Below are 19,828 nucleotides of genomic sequence, written 5' to 3'. Positions count from 1 at the left end.
GGCTAAGGAGGAATAACAAAGACAAATGAAAGAAAACAGTTTATAAATTCAAAACAAAAAAGTTTATAAATTCAACAAGTAAAAGCGTGCTAAGTTCGGCCGGGCCGAATCTTATATACCCTCCACCATGGAGCGCAGTTGTCGAGTTCTTTTCCCGACATCTCTTCTTAGGCAAAAAGTGATATAAGAAAAGATTTGCTCTGCTATTAGAGCGATATCAAGATATGGTCCGGTTTGGACCACAATTAAATTATATGTTGGAGGCCTGTGTAAAATGTCAGCCAATTCGAGTAAGAATTGCGCCCTTTGGGGGCTCAAGAAGTAAAATAGAGAGATCGATTTATATGGGAGCTGTATGGGGCTATAAACAGATTTAGACCATAATCAACACGTATGTTGATGGTCAAGAGAGGATCCATCGTACAAAATTTCAGGCAAATCGGATAATAATTGCGACTTCAAGAGGCTCAAGAAGTCAAGATCCCAGATCGGTTTACATGGCAGCTATATCAGGTTATGAACCGATTTAAACCTTATTTGACACAGTGGTTGAAAGAAAAAATAAAAAATAAAAAAGTCATGCAAAATTTCAGCCAAATCAGGTAGGAATTGCGTCCTCTAGAAGCTCAAGAAGTCAAGTCCCCAAATCTGTTTATATGACAGCTATATCAGTTTATGAGCCGATTTGAACCATTTTTTCACACTTGTTGGATATCATAAAAAAAACATGTCGTGCAAAATTTCATTCCAATCTGATAAGAATTGCACTTTAGAGGCTTAAGAAGTCAAGACCCAAGATCGGTTTATATGGCAGCTATATCAGGTTATGGACCGATTAGGACCATACCTGGCACAGTTGTTGAATATCATAACAAAACACGTCGTGCAAAATTTCATTGTAATCGGATAAGAATTGCGCACTCTAGAGGCTTAAGAAGTCAAGACCCAAGATCGCTTTATATGGCAGCTATATCAGGTTATGGACCGATTAGGACCATACTTGGCACAGTTGTTGAATATCATAACAAAACACGTCGTGCAAGATTTCATTCCAATCGGATAAGAATTGCGCACTCTAGAGGCTCAAGAATTCAAGACCCAAGATCGGTTTATATGCCAGCTATATCAGATTATGGACCGATTTGAACCATATTTAGCACAGTTGTTGGATATCATAACAAAACACGTCGTGCCAAAATTCATTCAAATCGGATAAGAATTGGGCACTCTAGAGGCTCAAGAAGTCAAGACCCAAGATCGGTTTATATGGCAGCTATATCAGATTATGAACCGATTTGAACCATACTTGGCACAGTTGTTGGACATCATAACGAAACACGTCGTGCCAAAATTCATTCAAATCGGATAAGAATTGCGCACTCTAGAGGCTCAAGAAGTCAAGACCCAAGATCGGTTTATATGGCAGCTATATCAGATTATGAACCGATTTGAACCATACTTGGCACAGTTGTTGGATGTCATAACAAAACACGTCGTGCAAAATTTCGTGCCAATCGGATAAGAATTGCGCACTCTAGAGGTTCAAGAAGTCAAGACCCAAGATCGGTTTATATGGCAGCTATATCAAAACATGGACCGATATGGCCCATTTACAATACCAACCGACCTACACTAATAAGAAGTATTTGTGCAAAATTTCAAGCGGCTAGCTTTGCTCCTTCGGAAGTTAGCGTGCTTTCGACAGACAGACGGACGGACGGACGGACGGACGGACGGACAGACGGACGGACATGGCTAGATCGACATAAAATTTCACGACGATCAAGAATATATATACTTTATGGGGTCTCAGACGAATATTTCGAGTAGTTACAAACAGAATGACGAAATTAGTATACCCCCCATCTTATGGTGGAGGGTATAACAATGGAAAGAACCCCAAATGACTACTAACTAAGTTGATTTTGTCGGCTTCTGGCTATGTAATGAGCAGAATAACACAAATAAATTCCATGATTTTACAATGGGATCAGCTAATTGAAACAAGTCAAAGCGTGCTAAGTTCGGCCGGGCCGAATCTTATATACCCTCCATCGGTCGGTTTATATGGGAGCTGTATCAAGCTATAGACCGGTTCGGACCATATTCGACACATATGTTGAAGGTCATGGGAGAAGCCGTTGTACAAAATTCCAGCCAAATCGGATTATTATTATGCCCTCTGGAATCGGATTATTATTATGCCCTCTGGAGGTTCAAGGAGTTAAAATCCCAGATCGGTTTATATGGCGGCTATATCAGGTTATGGATCGAAAACACGTCATGCGAAATTTCAGCCAAATCGGTTAAGAATTGCGCCCTCTAGTGGCCCAAGAAATCAAGATTAAAGATCGGTTCATATGTCAGCTATATCAGGTTATGGACCAATTTAAACCATACTTAGCACAGTTTATTGGAAGTCGTAATTCAACACGTCGTGCAAAATTTCAGCCAAATCGGATAGGAATTGCGCCATTTGGACGCTCAAAAAATCAAGATCCCAGATAGGTTTATATGTCAGCTATATCAGGTTATGGACCGATTTCAACCATACTCAACACAGTTGTTGGAAGTCATAATAAAACTCGTCATGCAAAATTTCAAGAAGTCAAGATCCCATATCTGTTTACATGGCAGCTATATCAAAACATGGGATATGGCCCACTTACAATACCAACCGACCTACACTAATAAGAAGTATTTGTGCAAAATTTCAAGCGGATAGCTTTACTCCTTCGAAAGTTAGCGTGCTTTCGACAGACAGACGGACGGACGGACGGACATGGCTAGATCGACTTAAAATGTCATGACGATCAAAAATATATAGAGGAGTTACAAACAGAATGACGAAATAAATAAAGCCCCATCCTATGGTGGAGGATATAAAAATGACAAACAATGAGTTTAAGAGTTTTTCGGGAAAACACGAAGAACTTCCTGCACACACAGTCAACAGAACACGTATGCCAAATTTAAACATGATGGCAAATTTCTCCGTTGGCCTTTGACAGCTTGAAATGATAACTTTACTTGGTGGCAGTTATTGGAGCAGCAACTATAGGTGTTGGACTACAATGCCGCAAATGGTGGTAATTGTAGTGTCACACATTTTGGAGGACTATGCGATTTGGATCAACTTGCTGAATTTATGAATATTTTCTTTCTAAATTTTATATAAACACAAATTGAGTGTACAAAGCACTTTAGCAGGGACATGGCAAGATCGACTTAAAATGTCATGACGATCAAGAATATATATACTTGATGGGGTCTTAGACGCATATTTCGAGGTGTTACAAACAGAATGACGAAATTAGTATATCCTCATCCTATGGTGGAGGGTATAATACCACCTACAGAGTTTAGACAAATTGGTCGGATACCGGTTTATATGGCAGCTATATTAGAGTGTGAACCGATTTAGACTGCATTTGGCACACTTATTGAAAGCAAAACAAAACGCTACGTACAAAATGTCTGCCTATTCGGATAAGAATTGCATCCTCTAGAAGCTCAAGAAGTCTAATCGGGAAATCGATATGGCAGCTATATCATGTTCTGGATTGGTTAAATTGTTGCCGAAAAGATAATAGCTAAAAAATCACCCTTTACAATAACATAAATGCTCTAAATAATGAAAATATGAAATTTCACCAAAAACCGGACAAGGTAAGGGCGTTGGTTAAATGGTTCTAAAAACTTTTAAATTGATATTAAAGAATTGCTTTATCTTAGATAGTAGTTCTATGTGTCCTTAATTTAATAAAATAGAATTTTTATTTTGAAGATTCGCTTTTTTAACTGGTAATCAAGTGTCCATGTGTCCATATTTTTGAGTGTATGTAGCATCTATGCATGAGTATATAATTGTTCATTTGAAATGTACCAAATATGGATGATGTTGAGTACGTGAGATAGGCCACCAATGTACATTTTGATAAATTGCATATTTTCATTATTTAGGGCATTTATGTTGACGTAGTAAATTTCTAATTTGTTTTTTTTTAATAATTATCAAAAGATTTATACTAAACGGTTCCCAAAAATCTCACTGCCAAGAACTTACTGAAAATTTAGATTTTTTAGCTTTGAACATGGCTAACTATCGGCAGGCAAATTTTCCTCAAAACATTTTCTTTTATGAATTTTATTTAAACGGTTTATTTTGTCTACTTCACAGCGATCAAAACTTTCTAATTCAAGCCAGTATATCCAAAATGTTTCAAAAGAAAAAGAGTGTTTTAGTGAGTTTTGCTAAACAAAAAGCTTTCACTTTAGTTACGTTTTTTGAAGATACTTCAAAATTATTGCAATCACTGAAATGTCAAAATACATTCAACATACATCAGCCCATCTGCAAGCGGACCTTAAACAATTTTCTAATTTAATCAACCACAATCCAAAATTGAATAGAAATCCTGATGGTCACCTTTATCCATGCTTATAAATGACTGGGACGAAGAACATGTACCATCGATGCTCGAAAAAACTAAATAAAACTTTGTTGGGCTTGCTTCCTGCTGCACAGCAAACAGAAACAAGAAAAAGTTGTGGAGCTCCAAGGAGAAGCTTCACATCAAATCAAGTCACGCACACTTCATTAGTATCATCATAACAAGATGTGCAAATGTGTTTATGTTGCCACATGTGTGTCCAGCGGCCATGGTCTATAGCCGGACATCGCCTTTCTCCTGGCCCATCTGAGTCTTCATTGGACTTGTGAATAAATCGCCCGATCATAATAAAAATGGAAAAAAATAAACTGAGGCTATGGCCAGTCAGCAGCACAAAAAATCAAAACTATTTCAATCCGTAGCTGCGTTTGAATGTCCAAACGGGATTCTGCACTTCAATAGTTTGAAACAGGATGTGCCATCCTTGTGTCACAGCAAACTTTCAATTGTTTTCCATTGTTTGTGCCACTCAAACTAGATTTGCCTTAGCGGAGAAATGGGGGAATGACGACAATATTATGGTTTGTTTTAGTAGCATACGTTTCAGTCTTATTTTTGGAATAACTTTAGCCGTGGCATGACACAATTAAAATGCTCCTAAAGCTAACTTCATCTGGATGGCCTAAATTTTCGTTTCCAGTGATTGCTTTGCTTTGTACGTGCTGAGTGAGGATTTAGAAAATTTCAACTGACAAAAATTTGACATTCATTTAAAGGCATTTTGGGGTCATCCATCCATCCTTTGGCCCCTCCCCAAGATTGCTTGAAATGGAATTCAAATTGAAAATGTCTCTTGAGCGACGTGATAAAATTCTGCTACTTGTTCCCAAGCCAAGAGGATCATGCGAACGATTGAACATTGAGGACAATAATAAGCAAAAGTGAGTGACAGTAATTCTTGGGCAGTTCCAATTAATTGAAAATTAAGGAGTTTCAACTATGCTACGTGTCCGCCTCTCTGTCTGTCTGCCTGCCTGCCTGTCGGTCGAGTAATGTAATTTCCTCTAATACATTTCAAATCATAGCCCTCGATGTTAATCCCTGACAGTTTTTAATCATTTCTCATCTTCATTTTCCATTTAATTACAAAAATGTATGCTACGGCAGCTGACTGGCTGGATAAATAAATGAATTGCCTGGCCCTACAACTTGAACATCCTCCACACCTCAGTAAGACCATTTAAATCATTTTAATCCGGAATCCAAGTACTTAAGGAAGAGAATATGTATATATGCATGACAGCTACACTGCATTACAGTGCCGGAGTACATAACTAATGGGAAAGGAGCAATGACAAAGGAATAACTGTAATGAAATGAAATGTTATTGTAATAAAATTGAGATAGACTACTGCAGAACAATAGATGATACGTATATAAAGGGTGATTTTTTGAGGTTAGGATTTTCATGCATTAGTATTTGACAGATCACGTGGGATTTCAGACATGGTGTCAAAGAGAAAGATGCTCAGTATGCTTTGACATTTCATCATGAATAGACTTACTAACGAGCAACGCTTGCACATCATTGAATTTTATTACCAAAATCAGTGTTCGGTTCGAAATGTGTTCATTCACCGTTCAGCGATGAGGCTCATTTCTGGTTGAATGGCTACGTAAATAAGCAAAATTGCCGCATTTGGAGTGAAGAGCAACCAGAAGCCGTTCAAGAACTGCCCATGCATCCCGAAAAATGCACTGTTTGGTGTGGTTTGTACGCTGGTGGAATCATTGGACCGTATTTTTTCAAAGATGCTGTTGGACGCAACGTTACGGTGAATGAACACATTTCGAACCGAACACTTATTTTGGTAATAAAATTCAATGATTTGCAAGCGTTGCTCGTTAGTAAGTCTATTCATGATGAAATGTCAAAGCATACTGAGCATCTTTCTCTTTGACACCATGTCTGAAATCCCACGTGATCTGTCAAATACTAATGCATGAAAATCCTAACCTCAAAAAAATCACCCTTTACATATATAGAGGTGTGCTCTACACCCTCTCTCTCAAACACACTCACACACACATTTTAACTCACCAAATGCATGATAAAACGAAAAGATTAAAAATATGATGATGCACACAAGACAATTTGCACCTCCGCAACGAAAAGACTCACACCAGCTGGAAAACCATAGAAAACTGCCTGACACACCTTCAGATGATGACAGCATACCTGTCAACTGACATACACCTCTCTCATCCATCTGCTGACATTTCAGATCCAAAAGGATGGAAGATAGTAGCAGAGCGCACACAAAAAAACAGAACACTGCGAATACTAAGAACAAATACACACACTTAAGAGGATTTTCTCTAAATGACAATGGACTAGGAAAATTCCTAATGGAAATGACTGTAATAGGATACATTTTAATAGGACATTGAAAGTGAGTGAATGCGAAAACAAAATCCCACCAATAAAAACAACAGCATTCACTTTTTTATACAATTAATTTGATAATAAGAATTCAATTAACACCACACACACACACTCACACACACGACAGGGATAAAGCCAGCAAATTCCAACACGACTCGGAATCCGGGATCCACACTTTAAATTGGTAATACATCAAGCCCAAAACTAAAAATATTCTTATTAACGCAGTAATAAAGCAATTGTCAAAGAGCCTTTTATGCTTGATTGGAGATTGAAATGTGATCGCCTTCTTCAAGTATACAGGGAATAAAATTCCGAACGAGAAACATCTTCAAAGAGAAACACTCGAAAAAATCAATCCAGAGGGGGCGAAGGTTCTGCGATGTCATGCACGAATGGTTGTACGACACCGCCAAAATCATATTCCCATCGATATGTATGAACATTTTCAATATTCTTTTTAAAAAATGTCATGGAAAATATAATTTGATAAATGTACTTTCAGCATCCACCATTTAAGGAGGATGTAACTTAAAAAGCAATTTAACGATGCAAATGAAACATTATGGCAATTACAAGAAACAAATAAATATTCCTTCAATCGGAAATGCTAGTGCCATCTGCAATGTGTCCAATTGCAAACGAAATGTGTGTACAGGTTGGTCATTTCATAATAAAGAAAAGTGTTGATGCATTTTATCATTCCAACATAGGTTTGAATTTTTGAAATGCAACCTTTCTAGCAATGACAATACTTCACAGGTTTATTCACTAACCTTTTATGTACAAAATCATTCATTTTCTATTTTCTAGTGACCTACCCACCCACATATACTCTAAAGACAACAATTTTTAAAACTATCTTTAGCTATAATATAAATTTTAATTCGTTAAATGATTTGGAGTGATCCGGAGGCCACCGAGGCGTAAAGGTTAACATGTCCGCCTATGACGTTGACGTGAACATCAACAAAATTATTAGAGGTGGTTATCGCCTTACTAATGCTGGCTACGTTTGTAAGGTATCCTTCCATGTTGAAACTTCACTATCGCCGTTCGGTACTAAATACTAAATTTTCCCATAAACATTCCATTAAGGAACAGAGGATACTTCTCTCATATCAAAGAGTGCAGTCCGATTAAAGTTTAAGCTCAAAGATAAGGGACCTCCATTTTTTTATGGTCGAGTACTAACGGTGTGCCGCAGTGCGACACTTCCTTGGGGAGAAATTTTTACATGGCTATTATACCAAATGTTACAGTGACTCGTAAATGTGGCCAGCATTAGGAGTGGATAACCCCCGTTGAATTTTTTTCCGATGATCTCCCCCGTATTCAAATCCAGGCGTTCAGCGTCATAAGCCGGCAGGCTAATCTCAGCGCTACGGTGTCCTCCGAACTTAACAAGCCATTGATAACAAGTAAAAGCGTGCTAAGTTCGGCCGGGCCGAATCTTATATACCCTCCACCATGGATCGCATTTGTCGAGTCCTTTTCCCGGCATCTCTTCTTAGGCAAAAAAGGATATAAGAAGAGAGTTGCTCTGCTATTAAAACGATATCAAAGTATGGTCCGGTTCGGACCACAATTAAATTATATGTTGGAGACCTGTGTAAAATTTCAGCCAATTCGTATAAGAATTGCGCCCATTGGGGCTCACGAAGTAAAATAGAAAAAACGATTTATATGGGATCTGTATCGGGCTATAGACCGATTCAGACCATAATAAACACGTTTGTTGATGGTCATGAGAGGATCCATCGTACAAAATTTCAGGCATATCGGATAATAATTGCGACCTCTAGGGGTCAAGAAGTCAAGATCCCAGATCGGTTTATATGGCAGCTATATCAGGTTATGAACCGATTTGAACCTTATTTGACACAGTTGTTGAAAGTAAAAATAAAAAACGTCATGCAAAATTTCAGCCAAATCGGATAGGAATTGCGCCCTCTAGAAGCTCAAGAAGTCAAATCCCCAGATCTGTTTATATGACAGCTATATCAGGTTATGGACCGATTTCAACCATACTTGGCACAGTTGTTGGATATCATAACGAAATACTTCGTGCAAAAATTCATTCAAATCGGATAAGAATTGTGCCCTTTAGAGGCTCAAGAAGTCAAGACCCAAGATCGGTTTATATGGCAGCTATATCAGGTTATGGACCGATTTGAACCATACTTGGCACAGTTGTTGGATATCATAACGAAACACGTCGTGCAAAATTTCATTCTGATCGGATAAGAATTGCGCACGCTAGAGGCTCAAGAAGTCAAGACCCAAGATCGGTTTATATGGCAGCTATATCATATTATGGACCGATTTGAACCATACTTAGCACAGTTGTTGGATATAAAAACAAAACACGTCGTGCCAAATTACATTTCAATCGGATAAGAATTGCGCACTCTAGAGGCTCAAGAAGTCAAGACCCAAGATCGGTTTATATGACAGCTATATCAGGTTATGGACCGATTTGAAACATACTTGGCATAGTTGTTGGATATCGTAACGAAACACGTCGTGCAAAATTTCATTCTGATCGGATAAGAATTGCGCACGCTAGAGGCTCAAGAAGTCAAGACACAAGATCGGTTTATATGGCAGCTATATCAGGTTATGGACCGATTTAAACCATACTTGGCACAGTTGTTGGGTATCATAGCATACTTAGCACAGTTGTTGGATATAAAAACAAAACACGTCGTGCCAAATTTCATTTCAATCGGATAAGAATTGCGCACTCTAGAGGCTCAATAAGTCAAGACCCAAGATCGGTTTATATGGCAGCTATATCAGGTTATGGACCGATTTGAACCATACTTGGCATAGTTGTTGGATATCGTAACGAAACACGTCGTGCAAAATTTCATTCTGATCGGATAAGAATTGCGCACGCTAGAGGCTCAAGAAGTCAAGACACAAGATCGGTTTATATGGCAGCTATATCAGGTTATGGACCGATTTAAACCATACTTGGCACAGTTGTTGGGTATCATAGCAGAACACGTCGTGCAAAACTTTATTCAAATTGGATAAGAATTGCGCATTCTAGAGGCTCAAGAAGTCAAGACCCAAGATCGGTATATATGGCAGCTATATCAGGTTATAAACCGATTTGAACCATACTTGACACAGTTGTTGGATATCATAACAAAACACGTCGTGCAAAATCTCATCTCAATCGGATAAGAATTGCGCACTCTAGAGGCTCAAGAAGTCAAGATCCAAGATCGGTTTATATGGCAGCTATATCAAAACATGGACCGATATGGCCCATTTACAATACCAACCTACCTACACTAATAAGAAGTATTTGTGCAAAATTTCAAGCGGCTAGCTTTACTCCTTCGGAACTTAGCGTGCTTTCGACAGACAGACGGACGGACGGACGGACATGGCTAGATCGACATAAAATGTCGCGACGATCAAGAATATATATACTTTATGGGGTCTCAGACGAATATTTCGAGTAGTTACAAACAGAATGACGAAATTAGTATACCCCCCATCTTATGGTGGAGGGTATAAAAAGAATTATCTGTGCGAAGTTTCGACTCAAAATATTCTTTTTCAAAGACTGTATGGTGATTATTGCAGACAGGCCACCGTATCGCAGAGTTAAGCATGTCCGCCTATGAAGCTAAACACCAGGGTTCGAAACCTGTTAAGAACATTAGATATTTTTTTAGCGGTGGTTGTCTCCTTTTGCTGTCGACATTTGTGGGGTTCTATGCTTCTCCCCAAAGAGGTGTCGTTATGAACACCACACGGGCTGGAACTATAGCTAAATAAATTAAGAAAAGCATATACTGAAATGAAACAATCGATATGAGAGTTTTAACCTATTAAGGACGATTGGGTAGCAAAAAATCTTCCGATTTCTCGGAAGATAGTATATACATAGTAAAAACAAGTAAGAGCGTGCTAAGTTCGGCCGGGCCGAATCTTATATACCCTCCACCATTGATCGCATTTGTCGAGTTCTATGCGCGGTATCTCTTTTTAGACAAATAATAATAATTGAATAAGAACTGTTATCCTATTGGAGCTACATCAAGTTATAGTCCGATTTGGACCATAATTGAATGCTGATTGACATTGTAGAAGTCATTGTGTAATATTTCAGTTCATTCGGATAAAAATTGCGCCTTGTAAGGGCTCAAGAAGCAAAATCGGGAGATAGGTTTATATGGGAGCTGTATCAAGCTATTGATCGATTCAGACCATATTAGACACGTATATTGAAGGTCATGAGAGAAGGCCTTGTACAAAATTTCAGCCTTGTACAATTTCGGATGAGAATTGCGCCCTCTAGAGGTTCGAGAAGTCAAGATCCCAGATCGGTTTATATGGCAGCTATATCAGGTTCTATATCGATTTAGGCCATACTTAGCACAGTTATTGGAAGTCATAACAAAACACCTCATGCAAAATTTAAGCCAAATCGGATGAGAATTGCGGGCACAATTGGCTCAAGAAGTCAAGATCCAAGATCGGTTTATATGACAGCTATACCAGATTATGAACCGATTTGAATCATACTTAGCATAGTTGTTGAAAGTAATACCAAAACACTACGTGCAAAATTTTAGTTAAATCGGACGATAATTGCGCCCTCTAGAGGCTCAAGAAGTCAAGACCCAAGATCGGTTTATATGACAGCTATAACAGATTATGAACCGATTTGAACCATACTTGGCAAAATTGTTGGATATCATAACAAAATACGTCGTGCAAAATTTCATTCCAATCGGATAAGATTTGCGCCTTCTAGAGGTTAAAGAAGTCAAGACCCAAGATCGGTTTATATGGCAGCTATATCAGGTTATGGACCGATTTATACCATACTTTGCACAATTGTTGGATATCATACCAAAACACGTCGTGCAAAATTTCATTCAAATCGAATAAGAATTGCGCACTCTAGAGGCTCAAGAAGTCAAGACCCAAGATCGGTTTATATGGCAGCTATATCAGGTTATGGACCGATTAGAACCATACTTGGCACAGATGTTGGATATCATAACAAAATACGTCGTGCAAAATTTCATTCAAATCGGATAAGAATTGCGCACTCTAGAGGCTCAAGAAGTCAAGACCCAAGATCAGTTTATATGGCAGCTATATCAAAACATGGACCGATATGGCCCATTTACAATACCAACCGACCTACACTAATAAGAAGTATTTGTGAAAAATTTCAAGCGGCTAGCTTTACTCCTTCGGAAGTTAGCGTGCTTTCGACAGACAGACGGACGGACGGACATGGCTAGATCGACATAAAATTTCGCGACGATCAAGAATATATATACTTTATGGGGTCTCAGACGAATATTTCGAGTAGTTACAAACAGAATGACGAAATTAGTATACCCCCCATCCTATGGTGGAGGGTATAAAAATACATTCATAGCAATAGGCCTACTAATTTTGACTACAAGTACGAATTTATACCAAAGTCATCAACCCTTTGAGGACGAAGTATTAACCGCTCGAAAAAGTTTTGTTTTTGCTATTATGATATTCGTACTTAGAGTAGTCATATTTACCAAAAAATTGTGGCCAAACTGCTAAAAATGTTGTTCCTTCTATGAAAAAAAAGCATGGGACCTATATGTCCCATTCGTCCTCAAAGGAGAATTTTTGGATGGAAAAGTGTTTTCAAAAATTGCTTAGAATTCAAAATAAATCGGATGGTATACTCTGTTTAAACTGTCAGAAATGTAAAGACCATTACAATCATTCATGCGCGACTTGTTTGGGTGGGATGTTGGGTGTGGTTGGGTATACAGCGTGCGTCATAATAAAGTATGCAAAACTTTTGATTTAAAAACGATTTTATTCCAGCCTAAATACTTATTTGTTATACGAAGTACGAAAATAAATAAACTTCTTTCTGAAACAAAGTGGTATTAATCTATATAAACATATGTTTAAGCTATTTGGCCAGAAAAAACTGGTAAATTTATGTATTGTTCCCTTTATTGTGGCACTCACTGTTAGTGTACTTTTATAACAAAACCAGGTCAAATAACAAGATAACAAAATTATCTGGAGGCTCAAGAAGCCAAATCGGGGATATATCTATCTGGTTTGGGTATTAGACGCAATCAATGTATTTTGAATGCTTAACTCTAGCCAAATCGAATAAAATGTAAGACTCATAGGTACTTATGAAGCTAAATCTGGGGATTTCGAGCAATATTCATATATAAACCAATATGCCTGTTTGCAAGTACTAATCACCTATACTAATAGAAAGTATCTGTGCAAAATTTAAGGCGGACCTACAGACGGACACACCCCGATCGATTAAGACTGTGAAAACGTTAAAGAATATATATCATATACGGTCAAGAATCGATTTTTCGAGGTATGGCGAGTATAAATTTGCTCCTTTGTTATGGCGGGGAATATAAAAAAGTTTTTCCGTCTTCAATTTTGGCCTTGGCAAGTCACGATGTTGAAAATGACGACTGGACCGGCAGATTTTAGGCTAGAACTACTTCGAGCTAAAATTTTCAGCAGATCTATGATATTAAATAAATAGAGGAAAATGGCATCTAATCATGTGTATCCTATTGCAAAACTCGTTCTCAAATACCGAAATTTAACGCTGATACTGCTTTTTAAGAGTTTCTCTGCAATTATGTTAGCCACTGATATAATAACTATTCCAACAGGAAATTGCATCTCGTTGACCACTTAGGCGTTCTAATTTAGGTTATTTTATTGATTTGTTTACGAATTACTGTTTTTTGGTTGTGTTTTCATGAATTATGTATGTACCTTTAAAAATACCACCTTTAAAAATACCACCTTTAAAAATAAGAATAACTGAAAAAATCCAAAACAGATTTTTAACCTTTTATTTGCTTTTGAGGACGAATGGGACATATATGTCCCATCAGTGTAGCAAGTGTAAAAGGAGAAGTATGTTACCGAATTAATTTACTATTAGAGGAGGCATTGATGCCAATTAGCCCCTTAGTCTTTAAAACATTCGAAGTAGAAAAATTTTAAATGATTGAAGAAAATAATGCAAATATTAGTTTTTAGCATCTTACCAAAAGGATATGGAAAAAATAGATTCAACATTTGGAGGAACATTACATACCCTCATTTGTTCTCCATCGACTAAATGCTTATTTTTCAAAATCTATTAATACGTGTGGATTTTAGGGCAAAAATACAGAATCGGACATATATGTCCCATTCTTCCCCAAAGGGTTATAATCCACCTTTCTCTCCTAAATGGCCATAAAATATTAAGAAAATATTTTGTTTTTTAGATTCCATTGCAGGATATTGTCCGGCTTTAGACCATTGAAAAAAAGATTTAAAAGTCAGCAAAAGTACGTTCTTGCTAGAAGCATTTGACTGGCTATCCGTATCGCGATTACAATTTCGACCAAGAAATATCATCAGCGGACGATGTCAAATGGATCATGGTCATTATTATTGTAAAACAAAAGCATATTAGCTTTCAAAATTATTAGAAAATGTTTGTTTACTTTTTAAAATAGTTTTATATGAAATTTCATCAAAATCAGACAAGGTAATCGAGGGTCAGGCGATAATGGGTTAAAATAAAAACGCCGAATAAAATATCTCTAAGAAAAATGGAAAAATATTATGTCTAATGCTTCTGGGTGCTATTGAGAAATTCTTCCTAGTACAGTTTTATCTGATTAAAGAACCCTCAAAGTTAGCTCATCCATTAGTTGCCAACTCTTGTCTAACTTTCAAATGTCTATCAATATATTTTACTCGTCGAATTGAAAATAAATAAATTGTTGAGAAAGAATTTTTTTCCAAACTGTCTTGAAAACAGTAATCTGAAGATAAATTGTTGGAAAAGGATTTTTTTTCCAAACCACCTTGAAAGGTTTGAAAAAGAAAAACTCTATAAAAGTTCAGCACAATGGAATGGAAAACACATCCTAACCAAATAAGAGTACAAACAAAGAATTCGGTTACAATTCCATACGACAGACCTATTACCTCTCTTGATTTCACACGTCTTTAATTCTGTCAAAATTCATGCAATGTATCAGCGAAACCTTAAGATTTCTTTGGTCAAAGAGCAAACAAATCACTCCCAAATTTTTCGTCTGAATAAGTGAAACAAATTTTTTGTAACGTTATGTCGACTAATTTATCTATGGTTATCTTTGAATCATGGCAAACATATCTTGAGTATACGTCGCATCCTAAGTGTTATTAATTTATTAAATGCATTTTATTTTAAATAATTAACAACATTGGTTTATTATGGAATTGATAAGATGAACCGTGAACATTTTTATGGGTGTATGCACGCCGCATGTACCTAGATGTTAGTAAGTTGAAAACAAGTAAAAAGGTGTTAAGTTCGGCCGGGCCAAACTTTGTATACCCACCACCTTGGGTATATATGTTAACCACCTCAAGGTGGCAAAATTTCGTCAAAATTGGACAATAAATGCCCCTTTTATGGCCCCAAAACCTAAAACCGAGAGATCGGTCTATATGGCAGCTATATCCAAATCTGGACCTATCTTTGTCATATTACAGAAGTATGTTGAGGGGCTTAACTTAACTGACTGTCCTAAATTTTTGGCGACATCGGACAATAACTGCGCCTTTTATAGGCCCAAAACCTTAAATCGAGAGATCGGTCTATGTGGCAGCTATATCCAAATCTGATCCGATCAGGGATTGATTGATTGAAGATGTCGATGGGCCTAAGACAACGCACTTCGCCAATTTCAGCAAATTCGGATAATAAATGTGGCTTTAATGGGCCTAAGAGCCTAAATCGGAGGATCGGTCTTTATGGCAGCTATATCCAAATCTGGACCGATCCGGGCCAAATTAATGAAGGATGTCGAAGGGCCTAACACAACTCACTGTCCCAAATTTTAGCAAAAACGGATAATAAATGTGGCTTTTATGGGCCTAAGACACTAAATCGGAGGATCGGTCTTTATGGCAGCTATAGCCAAATCTGGACCGACTTGAGCCAAATTGACGAAGGATGTTCAAGGGCCTAATACAACTCACTGTCCCAAATTTCAGCAAAATCGGATAGTAAATGTGGCTTTTGTGGGCCTAAGACCCTAAATCGGCGGATCGGTCTATATGGGGGCTATAGCAAGATATAGTCCGATATAACCCATCTTCGAATTTAACCTGATTATGGACAAAAAAAAAAGAATTTGTGCAAAGTTTCAGCTCAATATCTTTATTTTTGAAGACTGTAGCGTGATTTCAACAGACAGACGGACAGACATGTCTAGATCGTCTTAGATTTTTACGCTGATCAAGAATATGTATACTTTATAGGGTCGGAAGTGGATATTTCGATGTGTTGCAAACGGAATGACAAAATGAATATACCGCAGCCTTCGGTGGTGGGTATAAAAATGTTAAAATGGTGTGTTGCAACTTTACGCGCTGTATGTTTGCAAAATAGTTTAGTGAACAATAAATACGACAAAGCGTAAAAAACAATAAATGCGGAAGCACTCAAGAAAGTAAATGTTCTACAAAAAGAAATTGAGTTTTTGTCTAGCTCCATTCCCCTTCCGCCATAGGAAAAATAACAAAGTCGAAGGCAGACAAAAAGCCAATGAGGATAAAATGTAAAATGCGCGTTCACCAACATACAAACAAAACGAAATTGAATAAAGAGGAATGAGCTAAATACGCACACGAAACCTCTGTTGAGATACGTTTAAACGTTAGAAAAAAGGAACCGAAGGAATCTGACAACGAATAAAAAAAAAACAATTCAAAAGCTACAGCTGCACAAAAGCAAATGAAGGGGAGGATATTGGCACTAAAAAGAGCACCACATGAAGCTGACTTAAAAACTCTAACTAGGAGCCATGGTGGAGGCAACAATGCATCAGGACTAAAGAGCAGGCTCAAAGGCAGCATTCGTATGTCATGCTGGCATTGTAGGCATCATCGCCATCAACATCAACATCATAGTCATTGGCGTTGCCGTTGTCGTAGTCATACCAGCTTTATCGCCTTAAAAAACGTAAAACGTTTTGTTGTAGTCAACAACAATAGACCTTCATAAAAAGTGTCAAATATCCTTTTATTTTAGATTTCATTCTTTCTTTATTGGAATGCTGGGCTGCCGCCGCAACCAACCAAGTCGCCTCGTCAGTTGTACAGCTTCTAGTAACATTCTCCTAGTCTGTGCACTCAATGTTCCCCTCCCATAGGATGCTACTTTCCTAGCTTCTCTTTTTATTAGTTCCTTTTTCTTTGAATTTAAAATAATACTTTTTGATGCCTCAACAGAGAAGACATACATAAGGCAAAAGGATACCGCCAACGAACTAGCGTTACAGTATTGGATGGGAAACTTATGAAGGTGGGAATCTTTTAATCTTTTCTATCAAAGTTTAGAAGATGAGACTATTCATCAATGACACTCATATAGAAGCCTTTATACCAACATTTTAGATTTTAAGTAAAAATCATATTCAAGCGCTTGGTTCTTTTTATACCCACCAACATTGGATAGGGGGATACTATTCTATGATCTGAGACCGAACAAAGCATATACATATATTCTTGATCGTCTTGACATTCTAAGTCGTCCGTCTGCGGAAATCACGACAGCGGTCGAACGCATAAAGATATCCGCTTGAATTTTGTAATGTGACTTCTTATTGATATAAAACATAGAAGCTGCAATAAATCCAATCAATTTGATTGTTGCAAACTTATTCAAATGCAAACTGAGTTAAATAGGGTAAATTTTTAGCGGAATCCTTGGTGTTGGGTATCCAAGATTCGTCCCGGCCGAACTTAGCACGTTTTTACTTATTCGTTTTTAGTAGACCTTTTCATCAAAGTTAAAGTCTTATCTGTCTGAGTTAACCCTCTACACAGTGTTATTAGAGTGCTAACAAGTAAAAGCGTGCTAAGTTCGGCCGGGCCGAATCTTATATACCCTCCACCATGGATGGCATTTGTCTAGTTCTTTTCCCGGTATCTCATTTTAGGCAAACATATGATAAAAGAAAAAAAAAATTGCTATGATGTTGGATCTATATCAACTTATGGTCGGATGGTCCGGAACTGAATGTTAAAGACCATAGTAGAAGTCGTTGTGTAAAATTTCAGCCAATTCGAATAAAAATTGCGCCCTTTAGGGGCTCAAGAAGTAAAATAGGGAGATCGGTTTATTTGGGACCTGTATCAGGCTATAGACCGACTCAGACCATAACTGACACGTATGCTGAAGGTCGTAAGAGAAATCGTTGTACAAAATTTCAGCAAAATCGGATAATAATTACAACCTCAAGAAGCCAAGACTCCAGATCGCTTTATATGGCAGCTATATCAGGTTATGGACCAATTAAAACCATATTTGGTACAACTGTTGGAAGTCATAATAAAACACTTCTTGCAAAATTTCAGCCAAATCGGACATGAATTTCGCCCTCAAGCAGTCAACACCCCTGATCGGTTTATATGACAGCTTTATCAGGTTATGGACTGATTTGAACCACACTTAGCACAGTTATTGGAAATCATAACAAAACACCTCATGTGAAATTTCAGCCAAATCGGGTGAGAATCGCGCCCTCTAGTGGCTCATGAAGTCAAGATCCAATATCGGTTTATATCGCAGCTATATCAAAACATGGACCGATATGGCCCATTTGCAACCCCAACCGACCTACACTAATAAGAAGTATTCGTGCAAAATATTCGTGCTTGACTCCTTCGAAAGTTAGCGTGCTCTCGACCGAAAGACGGACGGACGGACATGGCTAGATCGTCTTAAAATGTCATGACGATCAAGAATATATATACTTTATTAGGTCTCAGAGGAATATTTCGTGGAGTTACAAAGAGAATGACGAAATTAGTATATCCCCATACTATGGTGGAGGGTATAAAAAAATTCGTTAAATCGATCATCCGAATATATCGTAAAATTTAGGGTAACTTTCGTCTTCATTTATAAACATACATATCATTCCGTTTGCATCACCTCGAAGTATTGATATACGATCTTTTTAAGTACATACGGATATATTATAGATCATCTAGACTATACTAAGTCGATCTTGCCATGTCAGTCTGTCCATGCTTCTGTCCGTCCGTCTGTGGAAATTGCGCAATTGTTCAAACGAAAAAAGATATCCGATTGGAATTTTGAACAGAGATTTCCTGTTGATGTGGGTCGTTGGTGGTTGCGTTAAAATCCCATGTGTATTTTTCACATTTGGTTTTATTATGACTTCCAACATCCATCCAACGGAGACTACCATAGCGCTGAGGTTAACATGTCCGTCTATGTAGCTCAACGTCTAGGTCCGAATTTTTGGCTGTGGGTTTCCAATATTCGGCCAGGTTTATAAACGGAATACAATACATCAATGGGCCACTGTAGTCGGTCATAGCTGAATATGGAAAATGTCAGTGAAATGATTCTAAACGCCATTGAGATGTAAATAAAAAAATTTCGTTTAATGCCGTGCATATACATCAGAAATCATTGAATTCTCTTCGCCTCTTTGCCTCTTCTACTTTTTCGGGCTTTTATCCCATTCAATCTCGACGCAGGAATAAATAGAAAGACAGACAGAGTTTCATTCATTGGTTGAAAACATCGAATTTAAAATTATTCATAACCCAGCATAAATACGTGATAAATAATAAATACACTGCAAGACAGAGCGGAAAAATGAAGGAACAAATGCTTAAGTGTCCAAACACACAAAAAACAACCAGGCCGAGGCTCTCAATTGAAATTTAAGCTGACAAACTACCAAATTTGGGACAATGGCCGTGGGGACGTTATGGCCTCCGCAAAGTAACAACCAGCCAAATAATGGAACTCAAACAATGAGCCAAAAGAAACAGTAACAAAAAAAAACAAAAAAGAAACGGGCAGCAACATCAACAAAACATCATAGACCCAAAATAACCGAATAAATGTCTTAACTTGGTTCGTTGTCTTTAG

General features: G+C 37.6%; 1 protein-coding gene across 1 annotated transcript in view; it reads right to left on the bottom strand.

Moving 5' to 3' along the window:
* The window catches only part of LOC106092464 (tyrosine-protein kinase Dnt), a 131,677-nt gene that overhangs the window by 9,447 nt on the left and 102,402 nt on the right, over nt 1–19,828 (bottom strand). The gene's annotated exons all lie outside the window — the stretch shown is intronic.

The sequence above is a fragment of the Stomoxys calcitrans genome, chromosome 3, assembly GCF_963082655.1.
Source record: "Stomoxys calcitrans chromosome 3, idStoCalc2.1, whole genome shotgun sequence".
Classification (NCBI taxonomy): domain Eukaryota; kingdom Metazoa; phylum Arthropoda; class Insecta; order Diptera; family Muscidae; genus Stomoxys; species Stomoxys calcitrans.
Note: the sequence above shows the minus strand (reverse complement) of the source record. Positions and strands in the feature narration are given on the sequence as shown.